Consider the following 12787-nt stretch of genomic DNA (forward strand, 5'->3'; position numbering starts at 1 on the left):
GGGGGTGAATTTGCCTTTTGCTGGTATTAAATGACTGCAGCTTTGGGAAGGGTTGCTTGAACAACTTTTACGAATTCAAAAAATAAATTTCATCTTGATCCTTTAATAAAAAAAAATAAAAGAATCGAAAATAAAACAGATACACTTTAAAAATAATAGTTCCGCCATTTTCAAAAAATCTGCCAGATTTTGCTGGTTGTGACCATATCAAAATGGCAGAGGAAAAAAAATATCAAAAGATCAATCTGATGTTTATTTGATGTTTATGTCTTTTTGCGATTGCCTTTCGTCGTCTTGTCTGTTTCTGGTCAAAGAGGGGTGTTTATTTCTTGGAAGGGCGTCTTGTGTCATTGGAAGAGTTGCAATTTAATTTTTTGTTGTTGAAGGATTCATTTTTATTAGGATTAAAAGTGGAAGGGATTTTGCACCATGTCTGTAATGAATATTGGTGTGTCCTCTCTTGACATGAAAAAATCATACATTTTGCCATCTCAAGCTTATTTTTTCAATTTTGTATTTGTAATTTTGTCAAGTCACACATAAATAACACCTTCAAATGAATTGAAATTTATCGGGAACATTGTGATTAAAACAGCTTATATTTTACGCTCTACTTCACCCGTCTCAAACCCAAAAATGTCACCAATTTATCTCAATCCAGGACCAAAATGTGCCATGTTCGGAAACGGAAGAAATTTATTTCCCTGTGTGTATCTAATGGGGTTCCGGAAAATCAGACAACCCTCCATCGACATGACAAAACTCACACGAGCTAGAAATAAACTAACAATGCTGGAGAAATGTTTCGAAAAGGTGAAATAAAGTTTTGGTAACATTGCAAATTAGGAAAATGTTTTTTTTAATGTTTTCTGTAAATAACAAAATAAAAAAAAATGACTTTATGAAAAGAAAAATATTGAAAATGGTTAATTATTTAAACTAACGAAAATTGAAATAACTACGAAATAAAATTAAAACACTGAATTTATAATATTCTACTGAATGAATTTGCTATTTTTATTTGTACATGTATTATTTCATTAATTATTTAGTGTTTTGGAAATAGACCAAAGATTGTAATAATATTTTTTTCAATTGAGTTACTCTGTGCAGTATCCTAAATATTTATTACACATTTTTAATTCAATATTTATTGGATAGGCTTCATCCATAAAGTACATCACGCTAAAATCGGCCAAAATTTTTTCTTGAAAGTTAAACTTATCATCTTTCATTTGCGCCCAAGACGGCTAAAATCAGTTAACACTTGTACACTCGGGAAGTTTTTTCTGGTAGTTTTTTATCTTAAAAATCTTGTAACTTTTTACAGAACATTTCTTCTAGTTTACTCTGACAAAAGAACGAAACATATGGTCCAGGACTACCGGAGATATTCCGGATTGCGCTGGGGTAGGTTATTTTTAGCCTTGGTTATTTGTTGACATACAACAACTTCTATATTTATCTTTTTCTTATATAACATGCCTTACAACATAGTTCAGTGCTGTTATTTGATATGGCCAAGGCCTCTGGGGATTCTGGGACCGGTTCCAAATGGCCATCCGATTGTAGAGATGTCGGTGGGCATCTCTATTTGCTGGTCAAAATATGTGACCTTATCATGTTGATGTGCCTTGGCGAGAAGAGGGAGAGAAGGACAGATATTGACAGGAGACGAAGATGGTTCGAGAACGCGCACGAAACGAGGACGCTGGACAAGATCCGAAGGGACCAGGAATCGGCGTTACCGGAATGGAGGTCAGCGGGCGGTCGGGAGGATGGCTATCGCAGCAAGCCTGCTGCGTCCGGTACGTCGAGGACTCTACATCTGGCGACGAGGAGTAAGTGGTAAGCAGAGTGAAAAAGTGGAAGTTTGTTTTTCTTTTTCTGCTGCGGTGTAGCCACACTGAGCTTTGGCGGAGGAATGTTGTTCGGCGGGTTGGGGGGATTTTCGGTTTTGCTGCTGGAGGTGGAGATTCCCGCCTAATTCAGGATTTTTCAGGCCTACTTAAGTATTATATTGGATTGGTTTGTTTTGATTTCGTGGAGTAAGTGAGAGCTCATTTGGAGGAATTGACGGAATGTTTAGAGGTTCTATAGAGTGTTGCTCATGTTTGCTTAACCTCACATATTTGTCTGTACAGGATGGTTACAGACTTATGCCGAAATTACTCAATTTTGGGTAAAGCGTTGTTTGAGATGTGTTTGTGACTTCATGTTTCACAATAATTTCCATTTGAGGAAATTTTCATATATTTGGCAGGTTCTGCGGTTCTAATTACATTCAATTCACTTATTGCGACTATTTAAACAACATTTTGAGATAAACTTGCTTGTTCACTTCCCATTATTTATTACTTGATTTCAGATTTACAGGCGCAGAAATTTGAGGTTTATCCTACATTAGGTGCCCGATGGAAGTTTATACTGTTCCCCCAGTGGACAATAAAGCAACTTCGAGGAGTTGATTCTTTTTCTGAGGAATTTCGTATGTTCGAGACTTTGCGGAGTTGATGCATTTTCTGAGGAATTTGTCAAATTCAAAATTAGGAGGAGTTGATGGATTTTTCTGAATAATTCTCCAAGTACAAGACTCTGAGGAGTTGATGCATCTTCTGAGGAATTTGCCAAATTCAAAATTCTGAGGAGTTGATGGATTTTCTGAGTAATTCTCCAAGTACATGACTCTGAGGAGTTAGTGCATTTTCTGAGGAATTTGCCAAATTCAAAATTCGGAGGAGTTGATGGATTTTTCTGAGTAATTCTCCAAGTACAAGACTCTGAGGAGTTGATGCATCTTCTGAGGAATTCACCAAATTCAAAATTCTGAGGAGTTGATGGATTTTCTGAGTAATTCTCCAAGTACAAGACTCTGAGGAGTTAATGCATTTTCTGAGGAGTTTGGCAAGTACAAGACTCTGAGGAGTTGATGAATTTTCTGAGGAATTTTCCAAGTTCAAGGCTCTGAGGAGTAAATGCATTTTCTGAGGAATTTGGCAGGTACAACACTCTGAGGAGTTGATGTATTTTCTGAGTTATTTCCAAGTTGAAGTCTCTGAGGAGTTAATTAATTTTCTGAGTAATTTTCAAGTTCAAGACTCTGAGGAGTGCATCTTCTGATTATTTGTACTGATGAACCCTGAGGAGTTGTACTGAGAGACCCTGAGGATATGTGCCGAATAACTCTGAGGAGTTGCATTAAAAGTTCTGAGGAGTTGTACTGAAAATTTCTAAGGAGTTTTACTAAGGAATTCTGAGGATTTGTGCTGATAATGGAACTTTGAGCAGTTTTGCGGTAAAGTCAAAATGAATTCAACTTGATTATATAACAGATAAAAGTTCAAAATAGGAGTTTTCGGAAAGCTGCTCAGATGAGTAGAGGATCTTATTACAACATATTTTCGAGAAGTTGCTTGATTAATTGTTACATTACGTAAACCTAAAAGTATGTAAACCTAGTAAGGTGCTCTGATGAGAAGTTAGTTTTCTGAAAAATTAGTTTTGTTGGTTTGCTTATGCAAGTAGTTTTAAATTCAATAGTAATTCGCTTCTTCCGTGTAAACCGCAATGTGTGATCATTCATTTATTCGCAGTTACAAAAAAAAATGATTGTTAAAATAGTTAAACTTTGTTGTAAATTATTTTGTACACAGTGTAGAATTTGAAGATACTAAAATGTGTTAAACAAAAAAAAATCTTGGTGCATATGCTGTAACTGATGTGTAACGTTAAATTAATAATTTTCAGCGGTTACTAATCATGGGCCGAAGGAACGAGATTCGAGATTACGTAATACATAATTCTTTCGTTCTACAGCATGGTTTTGGTATTCTCTATTGTGAGATTAAGTAAAATTGCTATAAAGGAGGAGTAAATTGAGATGAACTCTGAGGAGTTGATTCAGTACAAATGATTCTGAGGAATCAATTTCAAACAAACTCTGAGGAGTTGATTCAGTACACGTGATACTGGGAAATTGATTTCATACAAACTCTGAGGAGTCGATTGAGTGCATGCTCTGAGGAGTAAAAAAAAGGAAAGCTTTAACGAGTTTAAGTGGGTTGTAATTGGCTGAACACTGAGGAGTTGGTTTGACGATTAATTGAAGAGTTAAGCATAGTAAGGATTTATTCTCTGCAGCAGTCAAATGATTCAATTTCAATAGATTAATCACCGTTACATTTAGACGGTATTTATCTACTTGTACATGCTAAAGATGTAATGATGTTGAAGTATTCAATAGTAGATTTTGGTTAAAAAAAAAACAGAAAAAAAAGAAATTAAGGGGGAAGATTCAGGATTGGCGGTTGTTTCATAAATTGCTTAAAAAATATATATACTACTAGAGGGATAAAATGAAGTGAAGTTTAGGAATAGCTGCAAAGGAGGATTATGGAAAGTTCTCCTCATACGATCCGGCCACTACAAGGTCTTGCACCAGAAAACCTGTGGGTAATGTTCTTGGTTGATCATGATAGATAAATAAAAAAAAATCATAAATTTTCTCAAGCTAATTCACAGGTCTGTGAAACTTTGGGGGGGATGTAGAGATGTCGGTGGGCATCTCTATTTGCTGATCAAAATATGTGACCTTATCATGTTGATGTGCCTTGGCGAGAAGAGGGAGAGAAGGACAGATATTGACAGCACTGAAAGAAAGACACATAGCAATATCACATGTTTTACACATGAATCTGCCCCATACGACTTTGCATGTGAATGTAACGTGTAAATCACTTGAAAGAATCCATCGAGCGACCCTGCAAATCCAAATGCAAAACACGTGAATCTTAAGTGAAAGCTCACATGACATTGAAATGGTGTGCATTTGCATTCAAAATGATTTTGTAGTGTTAATTGAATGGTTTTCCAGCGATATCCATGTGTATTGAATATTGCATACGATTTTCTGTTAATTTCAAAAGATTTTTTATTACGATTAGAAATCAATTTTATTGAAAAAAAAAAAACTTTTTATTATATGCCCCCTTTGATATAAATACAAAATGTCACACAAAATACAATCAGACTACAATATTTTTTACATTTTTCACTTCTACGTGTTCCTATCCAATAGTTGAACTAGGGACCATCCATAAACCACGTGGACACTTTAGGGGGGGGGGGGGTGTATGGCGATTGTCCACGATCCATACAAAAAAGTTTTTTTTTGTATGAACAATTGTCCACGAGGGGGGGGGGGGTAACAGATTCCCAAAAAAGTGTCCACGTGGTTTATGGATGGTCCCCTAACAAAAAAAAAAAAAATCGGAGGCAACGGCATATTTGACTGCTAGCAGATGTCTGGGTGACGGAACAAGAATAGCTTCCGGTAACAGGAACCGGTTTTTGAAGTCGGCAAACTGCTTGACCTTGGAGGCCTCCATCGACTCAACCTTGATGATCTGGATCTGGAGTAGCCACGGACACGGGTATGGGAAGCAATGTCACCAAGCACCGCGTCACGGAACTGTCGACAGTTGCACATTTTTTCGTTCCGGAACGCAAATCATACTGCAACCAGATGCCGAAGTTGCCGGATCAATCGGCCAATACAGCGTCGGTCCGGGAAAACGATCAAATCCTTCACCGGGGTTGGATTTCCTGGAAATTCATTAACATTGTTAGTCTAAACGTACATATTTCAATATTCACTCTTCTTCTATTAAATACTTACCAAAAAAGTAAAAAAAAACGCAATTTGGACTGTCTTCATCCGTCGCCATCTTACGAATGAGTATTTTTTCATCAAACACCTTGAAATCCAATACATTTCAATCTCACGTGATTTCCATTTGGAAATCAAGGGAAAAGTCAAATGGGGCAAATCCGAGTGAAATTCTATTGAATCCAAAGTGAACAACACGCGATAAAAGAATGAAAAACATATGGCTTGCAATCAGCTGATTTCTGATGATTATCATTTGAATGTCATATGAAAAACACATCTATGTCAAGGGAAAAGCATGGCAAATCATCGTGATGATTTTTCAGCCAGCTCACGTGAAAAAGCATATGAATTTGCTATGTCAGATTTTTTCAGTGAGGAGACGAGGATGGTTCGAGAACGCGCACGAAACGAGGACGCTGGACAAGATCCGAAGGGACCAGGAATCGGCGTTACCGGAATAGAGGTCAGCGGGCGGTCGGGAGGATGGCTATCGCAGCAAGCCTGCTGCGTCCGGTACGTCGAGGACTCTACACCGATGACCCAGTGTTGGTACATTTGTGCAATCATCAAATATGTCAAGCGTCATGTCAAAACACTTGTAATAGGTTTAATAAATTCAATAAAAATGTCAGAAACTCAGTAGCTGCTCATCTGGCCACTATGGACAGTTCCGGTGAATCTGGAATTCCGGTCTCAGCCAAGTATTTTTCCCAAATGTTCAAATATGTCAAGCGGCATGTCAAAACACTTGGTAACGGTGTTATAAATTCAATAAAGATGTCAGAATCTGGCCACTTTGGCTAATTTCAGTGAATCTGGAATTTGCTCCTAAAGCCCTATCTCATTTTATATGGAAATTTGGTTGCTTACCGGTCAAAAACATTTAATCAATTTTGTTTTTAAAATTTTCACGTTATTTTTACTAAAAAAGATTTTTTTTAAAGTTTATTCGAAAGGAACTGCGTTAAAAGGTAAACATTGTCAGGAAAACTCATGGCTGAACAATCATGACAACTTTGTTTACTAGACAAACTACCAATTTTATATGCAGCTGACAGAGCAGGTTTCCTGTGGTATAACGGAACCGTCGTGTTTTGGTCGCTGTATTTTATTAGGGCTTTAAAAAGTAGGATTTTCGTTATGTCATAAAGGAGCTTTTATGTCAAGAAAGAACATAGCTTAAAATTTCGTTTTGAAAATTTTATGAAAACTATTATGGTTTATAAACAAATGTTTACATATTTGCGATCAGTTAGGAAAAATGTATCTGCTGAATGACTTTTAGCACTGATTTTGGGTCCGAATTACGGTCCAAGCCATTGATTTTTCCCAAATGTTGAAATTTGTCATGCACTTGGAAATGGTCGTAAACTTAGTAAATAGTTATTTGGATGACAATAAAAATAAATCGACATCAGGGATACCCACTCACGTCCTCACTTCTTTAAGCAAAACTAAGTAACTGTGCCAATTTTGAGCCAAATCGGTTAAGGTTTAGGCTTTTTATCGTTGAAGTTTATATTGTACGATTAGTACCTTGCTGGACTCGGTCGTTGGAAACGACCGTCGGCTCAACGACCGACGAAATAGGCGGTGGGCCAGATGCGGGTATAAAAATGTCAAAACCTCTCCCCCTCTCACTTCGTCTCACCATCCAGCTGCAGCTTTGCTGACAAACAAACGGAGCACGCGGTCGCATGATGGCGGCATCGAGCCAGAATTTGGGGTGTTCATGTAGTTAAAAAAAAAGAATCTTTTTTCAAGAAAAATCACATTTTTCCGAATGAACAAAAAATTTGCGAGCATGCCCAAAAAATAATTCCCAATGTCGGAGAAGTGATTAAAAATCAAAATTTTAATCCATATTTTTTCCTACAACTTGAACTTTTTCACTCCAATTGAGAACCTTTAGGTCTATCCTTGACCGTTTCCAATGACCGTGAGAAGATGCCAGAAAATCCAGCTACCAACTAAATCCACAATATAGGGAAATCACAAACAAAAACATGCTTTTCAAGTAAACAATCCGACTTCTTTTCATCGCGTTACTAATAACTCATCGGGATCAACTTGGATCTTCTTGCATCCTTCGACAAAGTTGTAGGTTTTCGTGTTCAATGGCGAGGAGTTATGATTAGGCTTAGTGATTTTTCACGCTCGAAAATAGCAAATTTCACGGGGACCTCTATTTCAAAACACAAAATTTCACGCAAATTTCGCGGAACGTGAAAAATGTTAAAATAACTCTGAAAATCTTTTGTTTAAATCACAGAAACTACTTTTTATGCTTCATTATATATTATTCTTCAATAAACTAAAAAAATCTTCACTAAATTTGAACGTGAAACAAAAAAAATCTCATAATTTTCAAAAAAGTTTCCACCTAGTTTATGGATGAGCTCTTTTTATATTTTAAAACAAAATGTAGGGCATGCGTATAACCATTTATTGATCTACATTTTTGATATTCAACTAATAAAGCAAAAACGTTTTCGCTGATTTGCTTCTGTTTTAGCAGTTTACATTTTATTGAATTTCATATCAAAGCAAGATTCAACAATCTTGTCCACCCAAAATGAGTGAAATAGTTTGAATTTTTTGCAACATTTAGCCCATTCAAAATATTTTTTAAGGATTTCATCTCTCTTTTCAAAAACTAAATTTTAAATCAATAGGCAAAAATAATATAATTTGTAACAAAATCAAATTTTTATTTAAAATGAGAACAGAAAACAAAAAAGGGGAATCATCCACCCACATAATCAAATATCTTTAAAATTAAACAGAACTTAGAGAAAAATCTGACATGTTTTTAAAATGAGATTTCGAAGATAATAAATACTCTTTACTTAATTTTGGATAAAACAAAGCTTATTTCTTTTTGAAATTTTAATTTTCAAACTAAATAGTAGTAAATTTTTTACTAAAGTGAAAAAATATTACTAAATTTTGTTAGTTCCTAAAAACTGATAAATTTAAACAATTCTTCAAATGGTTCATATCAAGCTTTTCAAGTGAAAACTTATAAAATTTACTTAAAAAGTCTTTATAGCTGAAATATTGAAGTTGTTTGAAGAAAAAAATGATCTGAGAAAATTTATAAATATCAAGAATTTCACACTGTTCGCGGACGGTCATCAAATTTCACTAACCCTATATTAGTAATTGAGCATGGGTATTTTCACTCGCTTAATTCTACAGTAGATCTTTGGATTATTTTTATTCCTGTTTGAGTTTAATAAAATATTTAAAACATCGTTACAGTTTCACACAAACATAAAATTTCACGGAATTTCGCGGAAAAAGACAAATTTCGCGGATTTCACGCTGTCCGCGAAATCGTGAAATTTCACTAACCCTAGTTATGATTGTTTGAAAAATGTGGTTTTTGTGAAAACCGACGAAAATGGCCATTTTACAGACCACCATTACATGGCGTACTCAGAAAAAAATATGTGAATTTACTCGACACGGAAAACATGAATCACATGTAAACACAGTTGATGTAAACTTGAGATTCGACGTAAACGGTTGAATCACACGTAAAGTCATGTTTTTACGTATAATTTGTTGCAAATTTACATCAAATTACATTTAAATTTAAATGTTTAATGACGTGCAAAAGTTTTACATCATAAATGATGTAACATTCGGAAATATTTTTTGTGTGTAGGTCACCCTATTGACCAAACAAAAAATACGGGCCAAATTATTTCGGCTAAGGAACCTCCAGTCCAATTTTGAGCCAATTCGAAAATCTTTTATTTTTTCTTCTTTACTTTCATATGGAACTGCTGTATAATTTGTTTGTAACAAATTCCTACCAGTTCACGGTTGTTTCCCTTACCAAAATTCCCGTTTCCCTATCAAAAAGCGAGTTAACCCGGTACCGGAAAATAATTATTTCCCGTGATTTTCCCAGCTCGATAAGGTGCTGTGGAGCATCGCTAGTCGTATAAATTAGAGCCGAAATATTGCGCTGTTTTTGGGATTTGTCAGTAGGACCTGGTTGTTGCTCCGGAAAATTTCCAAAAAGAGACAACACACCTGCCGGTGTATGTGTGTGTGTGTGAGTGTGCATCACCTGAAATATAAACAAATTTGGTTTGCTGCAAAGTTCCGGTGCCATTTTGTGAAACTATTCGAGTTTTTGGTGAAGAGATAAGAGGGCAGGGGGGAAGGTCAATTTGGACCAATTTCGAGAGGTTCAAGCTTGGCAAATCAAAATGAACCGGGAAAATGATTATAAATTAAATTGGTCCGTGATTACAGGCTGTCCGGACACGGATGATAGGACGCGGTGTCCCCGTCCGGAGACCAGAACAGGACCAGGTTCTCCCGAACTGAGAACATTTTTGGAAGCACAGTTGAAAAGTTGGGAAATATATCATTACAAAAAATGTTATTTTACTTATAAAACTTTTTTTTATGGCAGACATATTCTCTTAAAATTCAAAAAACAAATATTTTTTTCACTGATCTGTCAGTTGATTCGAAACAAACTAAATTAGATATATTTGTGACTACGGTTCCGGTCAGCAACATCAGAGAGCGAGAGAAATCCTTCGCCCTATTATTTGGTGGTCCAGCATCCAGGTTCCGGTGAAACGTATGGTAATGAGGAAAGGGATTTTCCGGACAGTTCAGATTGCGAATTCCGTTGCCAGCCAGGCCAAATCAGGTTAACAGTGGACCATTATTTACAAACTCGGAAATGGATGGCCGCTGATGGTGGTGGTTAGTGTTAACGAGCTGGGGGTGAAAATGATGTCCACAGCTGGGATTTCATTAGTTGGAATTGGGAAGTTTAATTTTGATTTAATTATTGGTTTTGAATTAAATTTATCAAGAATTATAGAATTGTGTCAAAAAATAAATTGATCAGAGTCGATAGCATGTATTTAAAAAAATATTTGATGCGGCCTAACAGTCCATTTGACAATGCTCCAAGTAACGTCATGATTCGAAATCCGGACACTTAGTAGTAGCATATCATTTTTGTTATAGCTGGCAAAAAATCATGTAATAAGTTGGAAATGTAGAAATATCATCAGGATGTAGTATAAACAATCAGTTTCAAGAAAATGCATGCAAAATATGTCTTTTATAACAATTTTTCATCAGAATTTTAAAATTAAAATGACTTGTTGTGCTTCGAATCCCGGACACTGATAAAAGCTGATTCGAAATCCGGACACTTTTGCTTCGAATTCCGGACACTCGATTTTACTTATGAATCGCACAAATTTGGACAGAAATGTTAGTGAAAGGCATTCTTTAGATCTCAATTAGCTGTTAAAATCAAAACAATTGATAGTTTATATAAAAATTTGCTAGAATTTAAGAAAATCGAAACCATAAATTTCTGCTTTGCCTTCCCGGTGCTTCGAACGCCTATGAAATATTTCAAGTGAAATGTTTCGCATTTTTTATAAACTTATAATTTTATTGTATTTAATTGTTTTGGCATTAACTACAGCGTTCAAACAAGCTTTAAATAAAAGTAGATGTTGGGATTCTTCAAATTACACAGTTTTGACATACAAAATGCGAACTTATATCCAAATAATTGATAAAACAAGATGAAGTGTCCGGGTTTCGGAGCGTCCGGGAATTCGAATCATGACGTTATATTTACCCTATTATTATTTATCTTAAAATTACATCAAACTTTTTACTTAAAAATTCCCCAAACAATGTCCACACCCAGCGGTATCAAATTTAACATTACTTGGACCATTTTCCCCCTTCCCCGTCAGCTTTTTCCCGCATCAGCTCGTCATTCCAAGATGAAGAGTCCGTCTTTTTCTCATTTTCTTACACCATCGCCGTCTTAAGAAGTCAATCGATTTGACCTCTTCTCTCTTGGGTGGCGGCGGCTCGGGCGCAATAAACGAGAGAAGAGGGCGAGCACCCTCATCATTATGGTAATCAGTTCAATTGTTGCCGATTATCCGGACCCCGCCGGGGGAAAACCAGCAAATGTGCCTGCTAGAGAAGGAGGGTAGCATAGGGGAGGGGAATGGTAGTCGATTTTTTGGAGTGGCTTTAGATGATGTAAGTTCTGCGGGTAATTGCTTCATCGGGCTTTGGTAACTTTCTTTTGATCGCTGTTAATGGAATCTCTGTGGAGTTGAAAAGAAAAACTATGCTGAATTGGCAATATCATGTCGTTTATATTCTTTTTTTTTAAATTAAAATTTGCATTGGGATCGTGCTATCTTGTCGATATTGGGCTAAATTGAACCGCCTTTCCCAGGTAACGGAATTTAAAAGCTTGTCGAAAAACTTACTGGTACTAATTGTATTTAAAGCTTTTGTCCTTCAGCTATGGTCACGGTCGAGGAAGGGGGGCGAGAGAGAAGGGGTTGTGAATAAAAAATACAATAAAAAATGTAATCAAAAAATATCACAAAATGGTGTACACATGATTACTGTTATGTTACTGTCAAGGATTTGCTTAAGAGCGAGTTTTTCACCGATGTGAAACAGGTCGTATCGAGGTGCTCCGATTTGGATGAAACTTTCAGCGTTTGTTTGTCTATGCATGAGATGAACTCATGCCAAATATGAGCCCTCTACGACAAAGGGAAGTGGGGTAAAACGGGCATTGAAGTTTGAGGTCCAAAACACATGAAAAATCTTAAAATTGCTCGCATTTCCGTAAAACTTCATCAATTCCAACTCTCTTAGATGCATTCGAATGGTCTTTTGAAGCCCTTCAAAATGTGCTATAGACATCCAGGATTGGTTTTACTTTTTCTCATAGCTTTTTGCAAATTACTGTTAAAAATTGATTTTTTTAAAACCTTAATAACTTTTGGCAACAGCCTCCAACACCCATACTCCCATAGGTCAAAAGTTAGGGAATTTCATGGACTATAAGCCTACGGAAATAACTTTTTGGCCAATCGCAGTTTTTCTCATAGTTTTTCAATTTTTCTAGAACAAACATTTTACAACGTTAGTTTTTGCCCTGTAGGCCAAGAAGACGGCACTTTTTGGTCTCAATTTTGTCATATTCGGAATCCTTGGTCAATTTCACGTAAGTTAGAAGTATTGGAGTTGTAATTTTGATTTAATAAATAATTAAATAAAACATTTTTGAAAAAAGAA

This window comes from Culex pipiens, chromosome 1, assembly GCF_016801865.2.
Source record: "Culex pipiens pallens isolate TS chromosome 1, TS_CPP_V2, whole genome shotgun sequence".
NCBI lineage: Eukaryota > Metazoa > Arthropoda > Insecta > Diptera > Culicidae > Culex > Culex pipiens.